Below are 14,222 nucleotides of genomic sequence, written 5' to 3' on the forward strand. Positions count from 1 at the left end.
CCACAAGGAGAGAGATTCGCATGGACCCAACCTGCCTTGTGTCAACAGTCCAGACTGGTGGAGGTGGTGTGATGGTGTGGGGAATGTTTTCTTTTAATACCAGTCAGTCAGAGGATGTACAATATAACCAATGATCCTAAACATGTCATTGTCTGACAGAGCAAGAGTTGTGACAGAAACACCACATACCACGCAACAACCAGCCCACAGAGGACCAACCTCCGCCGCAGGCAGCGGGGGAGAAAGGCGAGCTGCTGTGGATGGTCCGTGACCAATCTAATAATCTTGCAACGTTTCTCTCAGGCCTGTGTGATATTGTGGTGAGCCACTATGGTGCACGGCTGAGGTTAACAAACAAGCCCTGATAGCTGTTTTGACAAGTGGTTTTCAGGAGGAGGATTTTAATAACTAAATCTCGAATCTGTGAACCGCTACCTTAGGCACGGCTAGGTAATAATCAGTGAGTGAATTCATTTTATTGCCCACCCTACTACAAATTGTCTGACTGCTTGTAACCTAATGTGTATGCAAAAGAAAAACAAAAAACACATCGAGTCATGTCTGAATGTCACAGTCTGAGTATTGTTACTGACGCAATGCTCCATGTCACAAAGCTAAAGTGGTCACAAACTGGTTTCACCAAACATGACAGTGAGTCAGTGAACCTCAGTGCCCCGCCCCCCCCCCCCTGCAGACCTGCAATGGTAAAAGAAAAACACCATTGGGATGTGGTAGAACAGGAATTGGTAGCATGAATGTGCAGCTGACAAATGTTGGAAATGATGTGATGCAGTCATGTCAACATGGAGAATGGACATGTTCGACATTGAAAGAATGGAGCATGTCGACATGACAAAGATGGTTCACAAACAGCTACCAGTATGCAGTTCAACCGTGGATGTATTTTAAGACCTGGATACGGCGCCCCCGCTCTGCCTTGCAGCAAAAAATCCCCTACGTCCCCAAAAAAGCATTTTTCCTATAGACCACAATAGTAAAAGAGACACCTGTAAAACTGTTGACAGACACCTCCGGCTGTAAACACAGTCAATTATTAATCTTTGTATTGTGTATTTTTAAGTCATGGACTTTTAATCTCTAAAATTTCATTTAATAACAAAGAGTCACACCATGCAGCCTGGCACTAATACTAATTACATATGCAATATGAAATAACAGTGACTTAACTAATAAATATATTTAAATATGAGTAAAACTGAAAAAGCCTTTGATGGATCAAAGTGGTAAGACCATGAAAAACAAATCATCATGGACAAAATCTGTGTGAAAAATGAAAATAAGTAGTAGGCCTATAAGAATACGTAGAAGACATGCTTTATGAATATGCTGCAATATTAAAAGGTAAGAAAGTAAAGCCCTCCTGATAATCCTATCTGACAAGTTGTAATATCTGTCACATGCAGCATCAATTTCTTATTCAAAAAAAATGTTCAAAAAACAGGTCAAACTAAATATTTATGTCCGATTATGACACTACTGCGCATATTCAGTGGACCAGAAGCCAGAAACTTAATATATACACAGTTAAAACCAAGACAAGACAGAGTGTTTGATGGAGACAAGAGTGTTGGACGGGTCAGACAGTGCAAAGGAGCAATGTGTAAAAAACTAGATAATAAATAATAAACACTAGATAAATATGTGGGCAGGGGATGACCGTAGACTCGTACTTATACAAGTTTGATTACAGTTATACGACTATAGGAACACGTTGACATTTTTGGAAACACTTCTTTGTTTTCTTGCCCAAGACTAACACTACTCACATGTCATGTTTGCTAAATGTGAAGCTCCAGCCAGCAGCTGGTTAGCTTAGCTTAGCATAAACACCTAATTTTGCTCTGCTGAAAGGGTAACAAAACCCACCTCCCAGCAAGCATAGATAATGCACAGATACCAGTTTTCTCATCTAACTCAGGAAGAATGAAACAAAGTACAAATATTTCCCGAAATGTTGAATTATGCCTTAAAACATCTGATGTAAAACAGCATCCAATGCCTGCAGGACGAGTAGGCCTTAATAAAAGACACTCTTCTATTCTAATTATTCAGCAACTGGAAACAACTGGACAAATCAAACACACAATGAACTAGGCAGGCAATATCTTTTCATGCAGAGAGATCCAGAAGAGAGACAGATGCTGAACCAATAGCCATCATTTCATTGTTTGCAGCGTGGCTGGGCTTAAAGGGCAGTGTCGAAAAAACTTGAGTTACCACAGCGAAGCTCGCTCTCTGTTCCTCAGAGGGGGTAGTCCTGACCTAATTTCAGCCACAGAGGAGCGGTGTGACAACACTGAAGGTCAGAGTTTGTTTTTTCCATGACAACAGCCTCTCTCGCCTTTACAATGACGCTGGTGGAAAGCACACGCTGACACGCAAACACAATTGGCAGGGTTTCGTCAATCAAACTGGGAGAATCAACCCCGGCTATTCAGGCTGCTTTTGTTCATTCGGCTCCGGACTAAACAATCACTGCACTTTTAGCTCCAACACTGTCAGAGAGAAACGCTTACAGTGCAGCCCTATCATCTAGCTGTCACTCGCTCTGTCGACTTTCTGCTGTCTGAGTCCTTCACCGCTCCTTCCTTTCTCTCTGCACTGCAGGAAACAGCACAGGCTCCCAAACTTTTTTTTTTTACTAAAAAAAAAAAAAAAAGCCAAAAAAATGTCATGCCCACTAAAAATTAGCTTTACCTGCATTTTTATGACGTTATAATGTACAAAGTTGAGAAAACTAGCAGCAAAGGGTGCCCAGTTTAATCTAACTGAAATAACATTATCAAGAACGTAAACTGCATGTTTCTTTTGATGCATGGTTTTCATGAGTTTCTGTTATGCAAATTAGTTCAATAAAATGAGTCAGATACTCACCATGACTGCCAGAGGTTTTACACAGAAAATACTAAACAGGCTGTGTCATGTTTTGACTGATGCATTTGTTTGATGAAGATCTTTTTTTTCCTTCCCTGTCAAACGCTTCAATCCCATCATGTCATCCTACCAACCATGTTGTTTCTTCTGTCTGAATACATCTTGCTAGCTATATTTGGCATGCCTAAGCGTGGGCATGTGTGTCAACAAAACAGTGATGAATATCTGGCCCCTTGTGTTGCTAAATGTTCTGCTATGTTCACCAGAAGATGCCTGTTGTGTCTGGAAACAATGCTGATGAGAGCTGATAAACAGAACAAAAACAGCAAAGTTTCAGGCCTTACAACCAAAACAATTAAACTAAAAGACACTAAAACTCTCCATAGAGCTGAGGGGAACTGCAGAGTTGGGTAACGATTCTCTGTGGGGTTATCATCAAGAGTGCAAATTATACAAAGACAATCGGTGGGGTCGATTTTGTCTCCAGGCCAGTGCAGGGGCTCACAGTGCAGTGTTACAACCCTTACAGTATCTTGCTTGTTTAACTGAAATAAATACATGTAGTGGAATGGAAGTATAAAGTAGCATAAAATGGAAATACCTCAAAATGTACTTTCCACCACTTCCTATACAATTTCTGAGCCTTCGGCCCCCATATTGGTCTGGACAAGACTGCACTGTAAACAAGCGCCAATAAATGGAGGAGCTGCAGTCTTTATGGATATAAAGCTCTGTAACATTTATATTTCTCAATCGATTTCAATGAGTCATTTCTATATTCAAGGGTGTCTGATCTATGTGCAGTGAAAATAAAAGTTCGGCTAAAGTTTGGCCGTAATCACTGTTTTCCATAAGGAGCTGTGCATCATATTTACTAAATGTCATACAAGTGGTGTGGCTCCATTATAGCTCCGTGCGTAAGGTGTGCGTCGGGTGTGAGCGGTGGAGCGAGAGCAGCGTTGTACGTGACGGTGAGGCTGGTGACAGGAACAGAGTTAGAGTTAGTAGTAGCTGTAAGGGTTGCAGGGAAATGTGGGCAGAGTTTTAGCTGCTTGTCAGAAAATAAATTGCTGCACTCAGGACCAAAGCCGGGCTCCTGTGTCTTGCCACCTACAGTTTGTTTTCCCTCCTGTGCTCCTTTGCTGCATGCATGCAGCACCTTTTCACACTATGCAGTCAATTCTATTTATTGATAGTAAAATATTGATTAGCTTTGTATTTAAAACAAGTTAAAACATCTAAAATCGGGCGAAATCATTTGTCCTTTCTATCTGTGTCTCACATCTCTCTGCATTGACAGACTTTTAAACTTCCTTTTCATTTTCATTGTTGCTGCTGAAGATAGACACACTTTGCAGTTTGTGTCTCCCCTCCTTTCTCAGTCTCCATTTCTACACTCCACACCCTGTTTCGCACTTAGTTTGCTTTTCTTGGCTGCTGTGTTGTCAGCTTTTCCGAGAAGCGATTCTTTACCAGCTCTGTCTGCGTGTTTTCACACGTAGGGCTGGAAAGTTACACAAGCCACACACAGGAAGTACTGTATGTCTTGTCAAATGGTGAAGGGCGCTTATCACAACCTGCTGTGAGTTTCACCTACGTCTGACCACGCACAGCGTCAACAGGAATATCAGGGCTGGCCATCGCCGCGCTGACGTCCACTCAGCTGATAAGGAATGTCAGCCCATGAACGTTTCACAGAAAAAAATCAGTTCACACTAAAGTGAGATTTTTTTTCCCAGAGCTTCATTTCTCAACACAAGGATCCTCTCTGAGGAATTTTAAAAAAGATCATACAGACATGTGATATTAGCTCAAAACAGAGGGAATGTATATGTGTGTGTGTTTATGCACTTAAAACCAAAGGCCTCTGATGTGTCATGGAGGACCCTGTTACCTTCAGGTGATGTCAAGGTGGTGACTCACTTATGAGTTCACACCTCCACAAGGACATGCACTGCCTGAGACCCTAAATATCAAAGCACACAAATGTGGATAATTTGTGTTGATGTGTTGCACTCCGTAGCAAAACTGGAAATTAATTAATGCCAACTAAGTCTTGGATTCAGATTTTAGGTGAGTAACAGCATCCTTTGAGGCCCAGTGACTTCAAGCATAAAATATGGGGACAACGCTGGCAATTGCTCCATAGCGGAGCATTAATCTACCTTCAGCAGCCCTCTAGTCCTGACATTTTTTGGCTGTAGCTGCATGCATTAAAGCTGAGCCCTAAAACTGGCCTGTGCCAAGCCACAGTAGCCGTTAATTGCTTTATGGATTTTGCTAAGCGAGGGTGATATTCGCCTCAGAGCTATGCCTTCTTCTGTGGAGGGCAGAGATGGAGAGCAGGGAACAGTGTTTCATGCTGGATGGACTCACATCAGATGAATAAGGTTCCCCACAGCCATCAGCCACAGTTGATGGTGGATGCAATAATGATGAGTTGCTAACCTTTGTATATAATAATTTATGTTTTACCCTATAATCATAAGAATATTAATGCATACAACTCCACATGTGCACAAAACATTGTGCCACCTCTAGACACCCCTGGGCCACAGTTGACCCCAGTTAGAAATCCTGAGAGCCGCCTCTGTCAATGTGTCTTTCTGAAGTGCATTGCTTAGCGGTGTTGCAACCGGCTACATATCAATGACACACAACATAAAATAGGTCAAGCCATTTGGTATACTAGACCTTCATGCTGATGTCACCCAGAGATCATACTGCATGACTAATTTGGGCGCCGGCTTTAAAAATAGCAATCCTCATACTCTGTGCTGTGAGCCTGAGGCAATGTCCTGCTATATGTGCAGGGATCCAAGGGAAGCACTACTGCAGATCAATCACTCTGAATCCATTGCCAACTAATGCAATATTGACTTGGTCTTGTAAACAGTATGTAATGAATGGTAATGACAATAATGGTAGGATAACTCCAGGCTAATATGTGCACTGTTCCTGCACTTCCGCAGAACTCCAGTGAGGAAGCAAAACTTCACTTCAGATAATGAGCGAAGCATGACACAGCAGCACAGGCAATGCAATCGCTGTTCACCATGACTGACTTACTGTATATGGATAAGGTGTATGCTGTCAGAAAGGCTGCTGCTACATTAACCAGTAAACCACTGTAACTGCTGTAACAAATCTCCACAGGAAAGTCATTTAAAACCGGTATTCAAGCAAATATAGATTCTGTAAGTGGCTTAAAAGCAAGCACAAAATTCTCTGAAGCCTGTGTGTTTCCTGGACTTAAAATTTAGCCAGCATTTTCTATCTGTAAATGCTATTAGACACTTTTGGATGCGCTCAAACATGCATCAAATTTGGCTCACTGGCAACTTACTCAACCAGCTGATGAAAGAGTTTGCTTGCTCTGGGGTCTTTCCTTGGAACAATCCCTTGTCACTCAGGAAATGATACATTATACATTTCTTCTTCTGTTTCTTCCGCTCCGTTGACCTCACACACTGTCGTCATTTACCTTGCTAAAGCTCAGTTTACACTGTTTTGTTTTTTCTTACCTGGAAAGTATTTCTGTGGTCAGCTCATGAGCCGCAAGAGCAAACTCACACTGTCTGTTTTTTTGTGTCTCTTTATACTGGAACATCCAAGTCTCAAACCAAATAAACAGGATAATTTAGAGAACAGATAGTAAACACTGTTTACGGTTTTGATTACACAACACCTACGTCATAACCAACATGAAGATGGAAACACTCTCAGATACAACAGAAAGCTGTTATTACGGTCACAGCTGTAATGTCCTCCGCCCTGCGGTACACCACCCAATACCATGGGGAAGTGGTAATGTGGTTATTGTTGCAATCCCAGCACTAAATTGGAAGGAAGGAGACGAAACAGTTATGCACACGCTGAGTTGAAGTGCTGTGCTAAGGACCTGGACATAAATTATAAAATGGGATTGGGGGGGGGTTGGTGGTCAGAAAAGGGAGGGGGTTACAGTACACATTCTTTGTTTTTGCTGAAGGGATGGTAGTGGTAAACATTTGGGGAGTGCATGCTAGCATCTTTTCAACTTCTTGTAATCCCACATGTGAGACCTATTGTAAAAAAAAAAAAAAAAAAGGATAATTACAATCACCGCCTCACAAATGTACACCTCCGCCACTCAGACAAGGTTCAGATTACATCCCTGTTTATCCAGACTCATATAAAATAGGAACCATTTCTGTGAAATCTTGTCATAATTGCTCTGTGAAGTTTTGAGGAATGGCTAAAAAGTGTTCTGTGAGGGCACACTGACAATGATCTTTGAAAAATGTAAAATCTAATGGCCATAATCATGTTTTGTGAAGTCACTGTGACCTTGGCAACCAACATGTACTACTACGAATTGTTGGTTCATTTGTATTTTACACAAGTATGATTTATAATGTCTCTTTTATTTTATTTATGAACTTAATACTTTGGGATTCCATATTTATCTACTACTTGAAAATCCTTCACAATAGTAGTTGTGCTCAAGCCTAAAGTAGATTCTCTGAACAAGAGGGCATTCATAAGAGGAAAAGCAGAAACAAAACAATAACTGATTTAACATATCACTGCTGAAATGGATGTGAGACACTGACAGCAAGCAAAGCAGCACTGCACATATACATCAAATCAACTAACAAAGCTGTCTGCGAGAACAGGACAAATGGATGTACAGACAACTCAAAAACAATATGCCTCCAGCTCTGGCTGTGTGTGGAGGCATAAAAATTTGGAAAAAGATCAAGCAAGCCTTGGGGATTGTGTTGTGCCAATTTGGAAACAGTCATAATGAACAACTTAAATCATTGCATTTTTCCAAATGCATGCAGGGCCATCTGGGAACTGGAGAGTCTATGCATGGCATCCAAACAAACAGTGCAAATTCTATCCCAAAACACAATGCCACCCTGGCTGCTTGCGGAAATATTGTGGAAACATTGGCAGAGAATTGGCTCAAAATTTTTTCTGCATAGACAAATCCTGTTCGAAAACAATATGCCTCTTGTAGAGATGGGCGAGTGGGCTAGAGACAGTGTTGGAGGTCAAACTAAATGTGCAAACAGCACAGTGTATCTCCAATGCATCTCTACAATGTATGTCCCTTTCTACGGCCTCCCACCACCACCACCCCCACCACTCCAACACTGAAGTCATTCCGTGTTCGAGCCAAAAATGAGGACATTTGACCAAAGATAACCTGGATGCAGCATTTGAAGCATGGAAAACTCAACACCCAATAACAGGTGTTACAGTAACAACATAGCTAAGTATTATTATCTTTCAGTCCTCTCTACTCTCTGCTTTGGCAGCGGCAACAGTCTGACATTACTTTAACTTTTTTCTGCATCACGTTTGTAATAGTTTGTTCATAGACAAAAGGGTGAAAATACTCAGTTAGAAACTCAGTATATCCTCAGCTGGACTTAAATAGTTGTAAATTATTTCTAGTGTTTCTTTTCTACTCTGGTCATGTGATAATATTGTTTACATTTCATTTCACTGAATATCACTTTGGGATGTCGCTTCAACTGAATTTAGCCGACTTGGAGGTATCAGCTTTTCTTCTCATATCATAATAAATCCTTTATTCATGGCTCTGATGGTGTTGCCTATAAATAACAACTACACATAAACACACTTGTAGCTGGATAAGTAAACCCAGAGTTACCTGAGCCAGTTGATAACCAGCTTAGTTTTTAGTACAACTTATCCAGGACAGACAATGTTAGGTTCTTTTAAGTCAACATAATGAAAAAATATCCTGGGTATGTTGAACTTGCTTCATAGTGCAGGCCTCAGGTACAGGAGAGGAAGAGCAAAGGGAGATTCTCCACTATATTTGACTGTGGACGGTGTTGTTGTCTCAGATGAATAATCATGGTTGTATGCCTCCTTCAGATTACATCCCTGTTTATCCAGATTCATATAAAATATTAACCATTTGTTTGAAATCTTGTCATAATTGCTGTGTGAAGTTTTGTGTAATGGCTAAAAAAGTGTTTGTGAGGTCGCTGTGACCTTGACCTTTGACCTTTGACCACCAAAATTGAATCAGTTTGTCCTTGCATTGTAGTCAATGTTTGTGCCAAACTTGAAAAAGTTCCATTAAGGCATTACTGAGATATCGTATCCAAGAGAGTGGGACAGACAACCAGAAAACAATATGTCTCCGGTTCTGGCTGTCGCTGCCATGGAGACATAGAAATATGTATAATAACGCTTTGCCAGATACAGTTGGGCCATCGTTAATACACCTGCGCAGCCCATCCAAGTAAAGTCTATGTGTGGGAAATACTGCCCTGTAAGCAGAACAAGCGATATCTGATGGATCATGGAATACAGCGTAACACCGGTGGTAGGTGTTAGGTTGTATTTTATGACACATGTTAAGACATTGGATTGGTCAGAAGTTGAATGTCCTTCCCTCTCAGGCTGTGTGATTCTTTTATAAAGCTCTGCTCATGAAACTTGACCATGTTGTAAACCTGTCAAAACTCTGTGAGCTCACACATACACACCCGCATGTTTTTCTGCCTCACAGCTTGTGAAAGTAAGATTAAAAGCCTCAGAAAGAATGTATATGTAGGAAAATACAAATATATACAAGCTTACAAAATTAAAATTATAGATACAAGACCTCTGTCTTGTCTTTTTGAATGATATAATATGCCATAGTCCTCAGTGAGGGATAGAGAGAGGCAGCACAGATGGTTTGCTAAAAACTGCTTTCAAAGGCCGGCTGCAGCCTACACAGCCAGTGAACCTTGTAGCTAAGTAACCAAGCTTCCCAGGCATGTAATGTGTACAGAAACAGTGTGAAGGTAAATAAAAAGTTGGTAAATTAGACCTTGAGCCAGTTCTCATTACAATGCAAACAGCCACTAACAGAGCTAACAATGTACTGTATTTCAGGAAAAAATACATTTTTTTTTAGCCTCATGCAATTGACACCTACTTGATGTACTTACTATTATATATACTTTGGATTTTACTTAATTCTATAAAGTGTAAATGGCTAGACAATATTATCGACTACTGATCTGGATCATGTCACATAATAAATAAAAAACACACAAGCCAGAGGTCACCAAAAACAGTCCTCCAGTTACATGTGGTTCTTGATGTCAAACGGAAACTGTCAGATGCAGGTGTTGGTTTTGGACTAGGATCAGCATAATCTGATGCCTAGCTCTATTTCTCAATCACACACCAAGAGAGAACAATCCCTGGAGCTCAGGAAAACTGCTATATGATCTATGCATATTGTACATGTAGAGTACCAAAGTGTTTTGAATTAATTATAATATTTAAAAAGAATAGAAAGGAAAAAGTGTAAAATACATGAATAAAACAATAATTTAAGAAATTCTTAATACCCAACTCATTATTGTATGTTATGTCATCATTCTTATTTACATAAGAATGTTATTATTTACATAATAACAGAGTATTATATTCACTAAATATATATATAATATATTATAATATATAATAAACACTAAAATACTCTGTTTCTATGTAAATAAGAACAACTTCATTTTTACTTCATATTTGAAATTTTCAGCTCTGTTTTCATACTGGCGTATTTCACAGTAACACCTCTCAAACTGCCAGTTTCAGCTAGTTAGCTGATGGTTGAATGGTTAAGGTGCATTCAACATCCGTGGCTCGAGTACCAACCAGAGGGCCCCTGTTGCATGTCTTCCCCCTCTGTCCTCCCACACTTCCTGTCACTCTTTGCACTGACTGTCTGAATAAAGGCAAAATGCCGCCTCCAAAAAAGAAACTTTCCTATTATTATTTTATTATCATTCATCTCAATAACGCTTCCAATAACATGATGCCTGCCTAGCAGGCTAACCAGCTAGGAGGGGTTATGAGCGCCAGAGACAGTATTAACAGCAGCAGCTAACGTTAGCTGGTGAATTCAGGGTTAGCGTTTTGAATCTAAAGATGTTCCTCAGAGAAAGAAACAGAAGTCTATAGAGAGTAAAAAGGGCAGTCTTCCTCTGTGGTCGCTCTAGCCAACAGAAGCTAGTGAGCACTGCTAAAACTGACCTTTCAATTTGATTAAGTATAACCAAGCTCAAGCACACCTAGCTAGTTAGCCAGCTTGCCAGGTAGCATGAGTGGCCTTGTTAAGCTACGGCTACAAATTGTTGGTTCATTTGTATTTTACACAGTTTGTTCATACAACAACAACATAGGTATTTCTTAATGTCTCCTTTATTTATGAATTGAACACTTTGGGATTCCATATTTATCTACTGCTTAAAACTACTTGGCAATACTAGTTGAGCTCAAGCCTAAAATAGATCCTCTGAAAAAGAGGTAAGAGGTTAAGAAGAAACAAATCAATGACTAACGGATGTGACACACTGACAGCAAGCAATGCAGCACTGCGCACACAAATAAAGTCAGCTGACAAAGTTGTGGTTTCTCAGTCGAGTGTCAGATTACTATTGAGTGAGTCTACATATAAAAGTAATTTAAATCACTTCTGCTTGGTGAATTACTGTAAGAAATGCAAAGTAAACACTATGAAGAAGAGTTGAAGAAGTATTTGAATCTCTTAGTACTTACTCCATTGATTTAATAAGCTATTCATATGCATCTTGTGGGTGATGGGACAAACTCAAGAGGTCTCTGTGCAGAAACTGAGGAGGAACCACATACATGCAACAAGACATAAGCAAAACCACAGACAAAGTACAACACATTGACTGTCAAGCAAGCAACATTGAAAACAAACATTAATGCAGACATGAGACAATGTGTATTGCTGATTTCAAATTTTCTCAATTAGTTTATTTCCCTGTGACAGTATTAGTGCTTTGGAAAAGATAGCTTTCACCTGTTGTATTGTATTATATTAGGTTTCTACAAAAGATAAAAAATGTAAAAAAAAAAATCTGATCCGCTGCTATTAAAATATTTATCACTATAGAATAACCCTACAGGAACTGCACTTCAGAAATGTTTTTATCCTTCAATAGCAGTGGTTCCCAACTTTAAATCCTCATGATAGATATATCAAGAGTTCAATCAAAGAGTATTTTTCCTTCTCGGACTGTCTCTTCAGGGGGATTTCAGAGATGTAAAGATGTAAACTTTCCAGTCTACCAAAATAAAAAAAGCAAACATCTGAGAAAAGTCAGAAAAAAATGAACAGAAAGACGGATAAACCCATTAGGGAGACCTGGGCTGTGAATGAGGTACGGGCTGCTGTTGAGTCACACAAACGTTCCTCCAACCCACTTTGGCCAGAGTCCCAATGTTTCTACTATAGCCCCACCCATACTGGATTTTTGAGGCCAATAGGCTATTTTTAGAATTTAAACAAATCAAATGATATTGCCGGTATATACCCACATAACATAAAGATTTTAATACTATCTCTTTAGGCCTGTTTTTTTTTCAAGAATTGCAACCATGCAACCACACAAAGATGGACATTTTTCAGTGGAAAAAACAACCTGCAAATTCTCTCTGAGTAGGTATTACAAATCTACTTTGACAGTTATGTGATAAAATTTCTTGGTATTTATTGACTAACATATTGGAAATATTGACGTGCCTAAATATTTTTGTATTGAAAATGGATCACATGACTATTTTTACTGTGATAGTGACGCAGTGTTGCATTTAGCAGCTAAATAGCCAAATATTTTTCTCAGTTGCAGGTGGAGACCAAACTAGAGCCAAAAAGTGAGAATATTGGGCTTACATTCAGGTCATTACATCAGGTCACCAGACATACAACTCCTAAATAATTGTAATGTTGCTCAGTGTCTGCGAAACATCTAAACAACTTTATCACACCATATGTTTTTTTTTCTTTGCCACTGTTGCCATGTGCTTGCTCATGGAGGGCATATTGGGACCTGCTCGATATGAAAAGTGCCCTGAGATAACTTAATAAAAGTGAGACTTGACTTGACTTGACTTGACTTGACTTGACTTGACTTGACATTCTGCTGAGCTGAAGGAGTGTGGTGCTTTCACCACATATTTTGTCACTGCTCTGGGACATTCATTAAACCTCTCCTCACTAATTGTTCATTTTGCTTGGTTTGCTCCTCACTGGGGGGCTGAGCTACAGCTGCAGGTACCTGTGAAGCTTAGGTAGAAAAAACACACTGAAAATATTTATTCAACTTTATCTTTAATTGCATTTCATTGCATTGCATTGCATTAATGGCACTTAACCTTATCTGAAGGTAAACTCCTTGTGGCACTGCTACAGGTCACACAATCTGGCTGTGTGACACCAGCAGTAGGCTGAGCACTCCTCCCTCTCAATATATATATATATATATATATATATATATATATATAAAATACAATATCACATTTTGCAGGAACTTCAACTTTAAACTGGCCCAACATGTTTGTTAACTCCAGTGTCACGCCTTTGTTTACATCATCAGTCTTTTTTATTCTTTGCTGAGGCCTGTAGTCTCAGAGAGAGAGGCAGAAGAAGCTACGCAGAGAATGTGAATGAAGGATTTGATTTTAGGGATTCACTGGCTGCAGAGTTTGATGAACCCAGGTATTTTACCAACCTGGAAAGTTATCAACATTACATCTACTGCTACAACGAGGTTTTCGGACCTGGAGTTGTAATGTTTCTGCAATAATTATAATGTGTTTTAGCAATTTAATTGATTCATTTATAATACATTTTGCATACTTGATGGTGCTACATTAAAATCAAATAAACATTTGCCTTGGGTGGAATAATATCTTTCAGCAGACTTGAGATGCCCCCATTTGGACATGATATCTGTCTGTTTTAATCTATGACAGGCTTCTTGTTCTTCAGTTTTGTAGCAGACAGTTTTAAACTTTAAAGACAGAAGAAAACAAAAGGCTGGCAACAGTCTACTTACATAGATTCAGTCCCAGCGTCGTTGTGGGTAAAAAAAAAGACAGCTCAGGTTTAAATTCTTGATAAAGTATTACGCATCATATATCCGTTCTAGTTTGCTGTTTGTGCAGGAAGTCCCGGCTGTTTGAAGACTCTCTGCTCTGCTGCAGCAGCTCACTTCGCTGTGGATGCGGTGGCGAAACAAGCCTCGCAAATGCAAATGCATGTTTTATGGGTTGTCCTAGGAACCAGCTTCACCAGCACGTCGGGGGAATTTAACTCCACCCACGACGAGAAGGGGCCGGCCGGAGCCGAGCAGCGGCAGGCAGCCTGTCAAAGTCTGTGGGTGCTTCTCCTTACCTCATTTCACGGCTCCTCGTTCTAGGTGTAGAGGACCGCAAGTGTAACGCATTTCATCAATTGATAAATTATTGCGCATTAAAAATATGCCTTAATA

The 14,222-nt window shown here is 39.9% G+C and overlaps 1 pseudogene; it reads right to left on the reverse strand.

The window, feature by feature from the left end:
• The window catches only part of LOC111229000, a 38,000-nt pseudogene extending 24,038 nt beyond the window's left edge, over positions 1–13,962 (reverse strand).
• Between the last annotated feature and the right edge of the window lie 260 nt (positions 13,963–14,222).

The sequence above is a fragment of the Seriola dumerili genome, unplaced genomic scaffold (genome assembly GCF_002260705.1).
Source record: "Seriola dumerili isolate Sdu_G_001 unplaced genomic scaffold, Sdu_1.0 BDQW01000017.1, whole genome shotgun sequence".
Classification (NCBI taxonomy): Eukaryota; Metazoa; Chordata; class Actinopteri; order Carangiformes; family Carangidae; genus Seriola; species Seriola dumerili.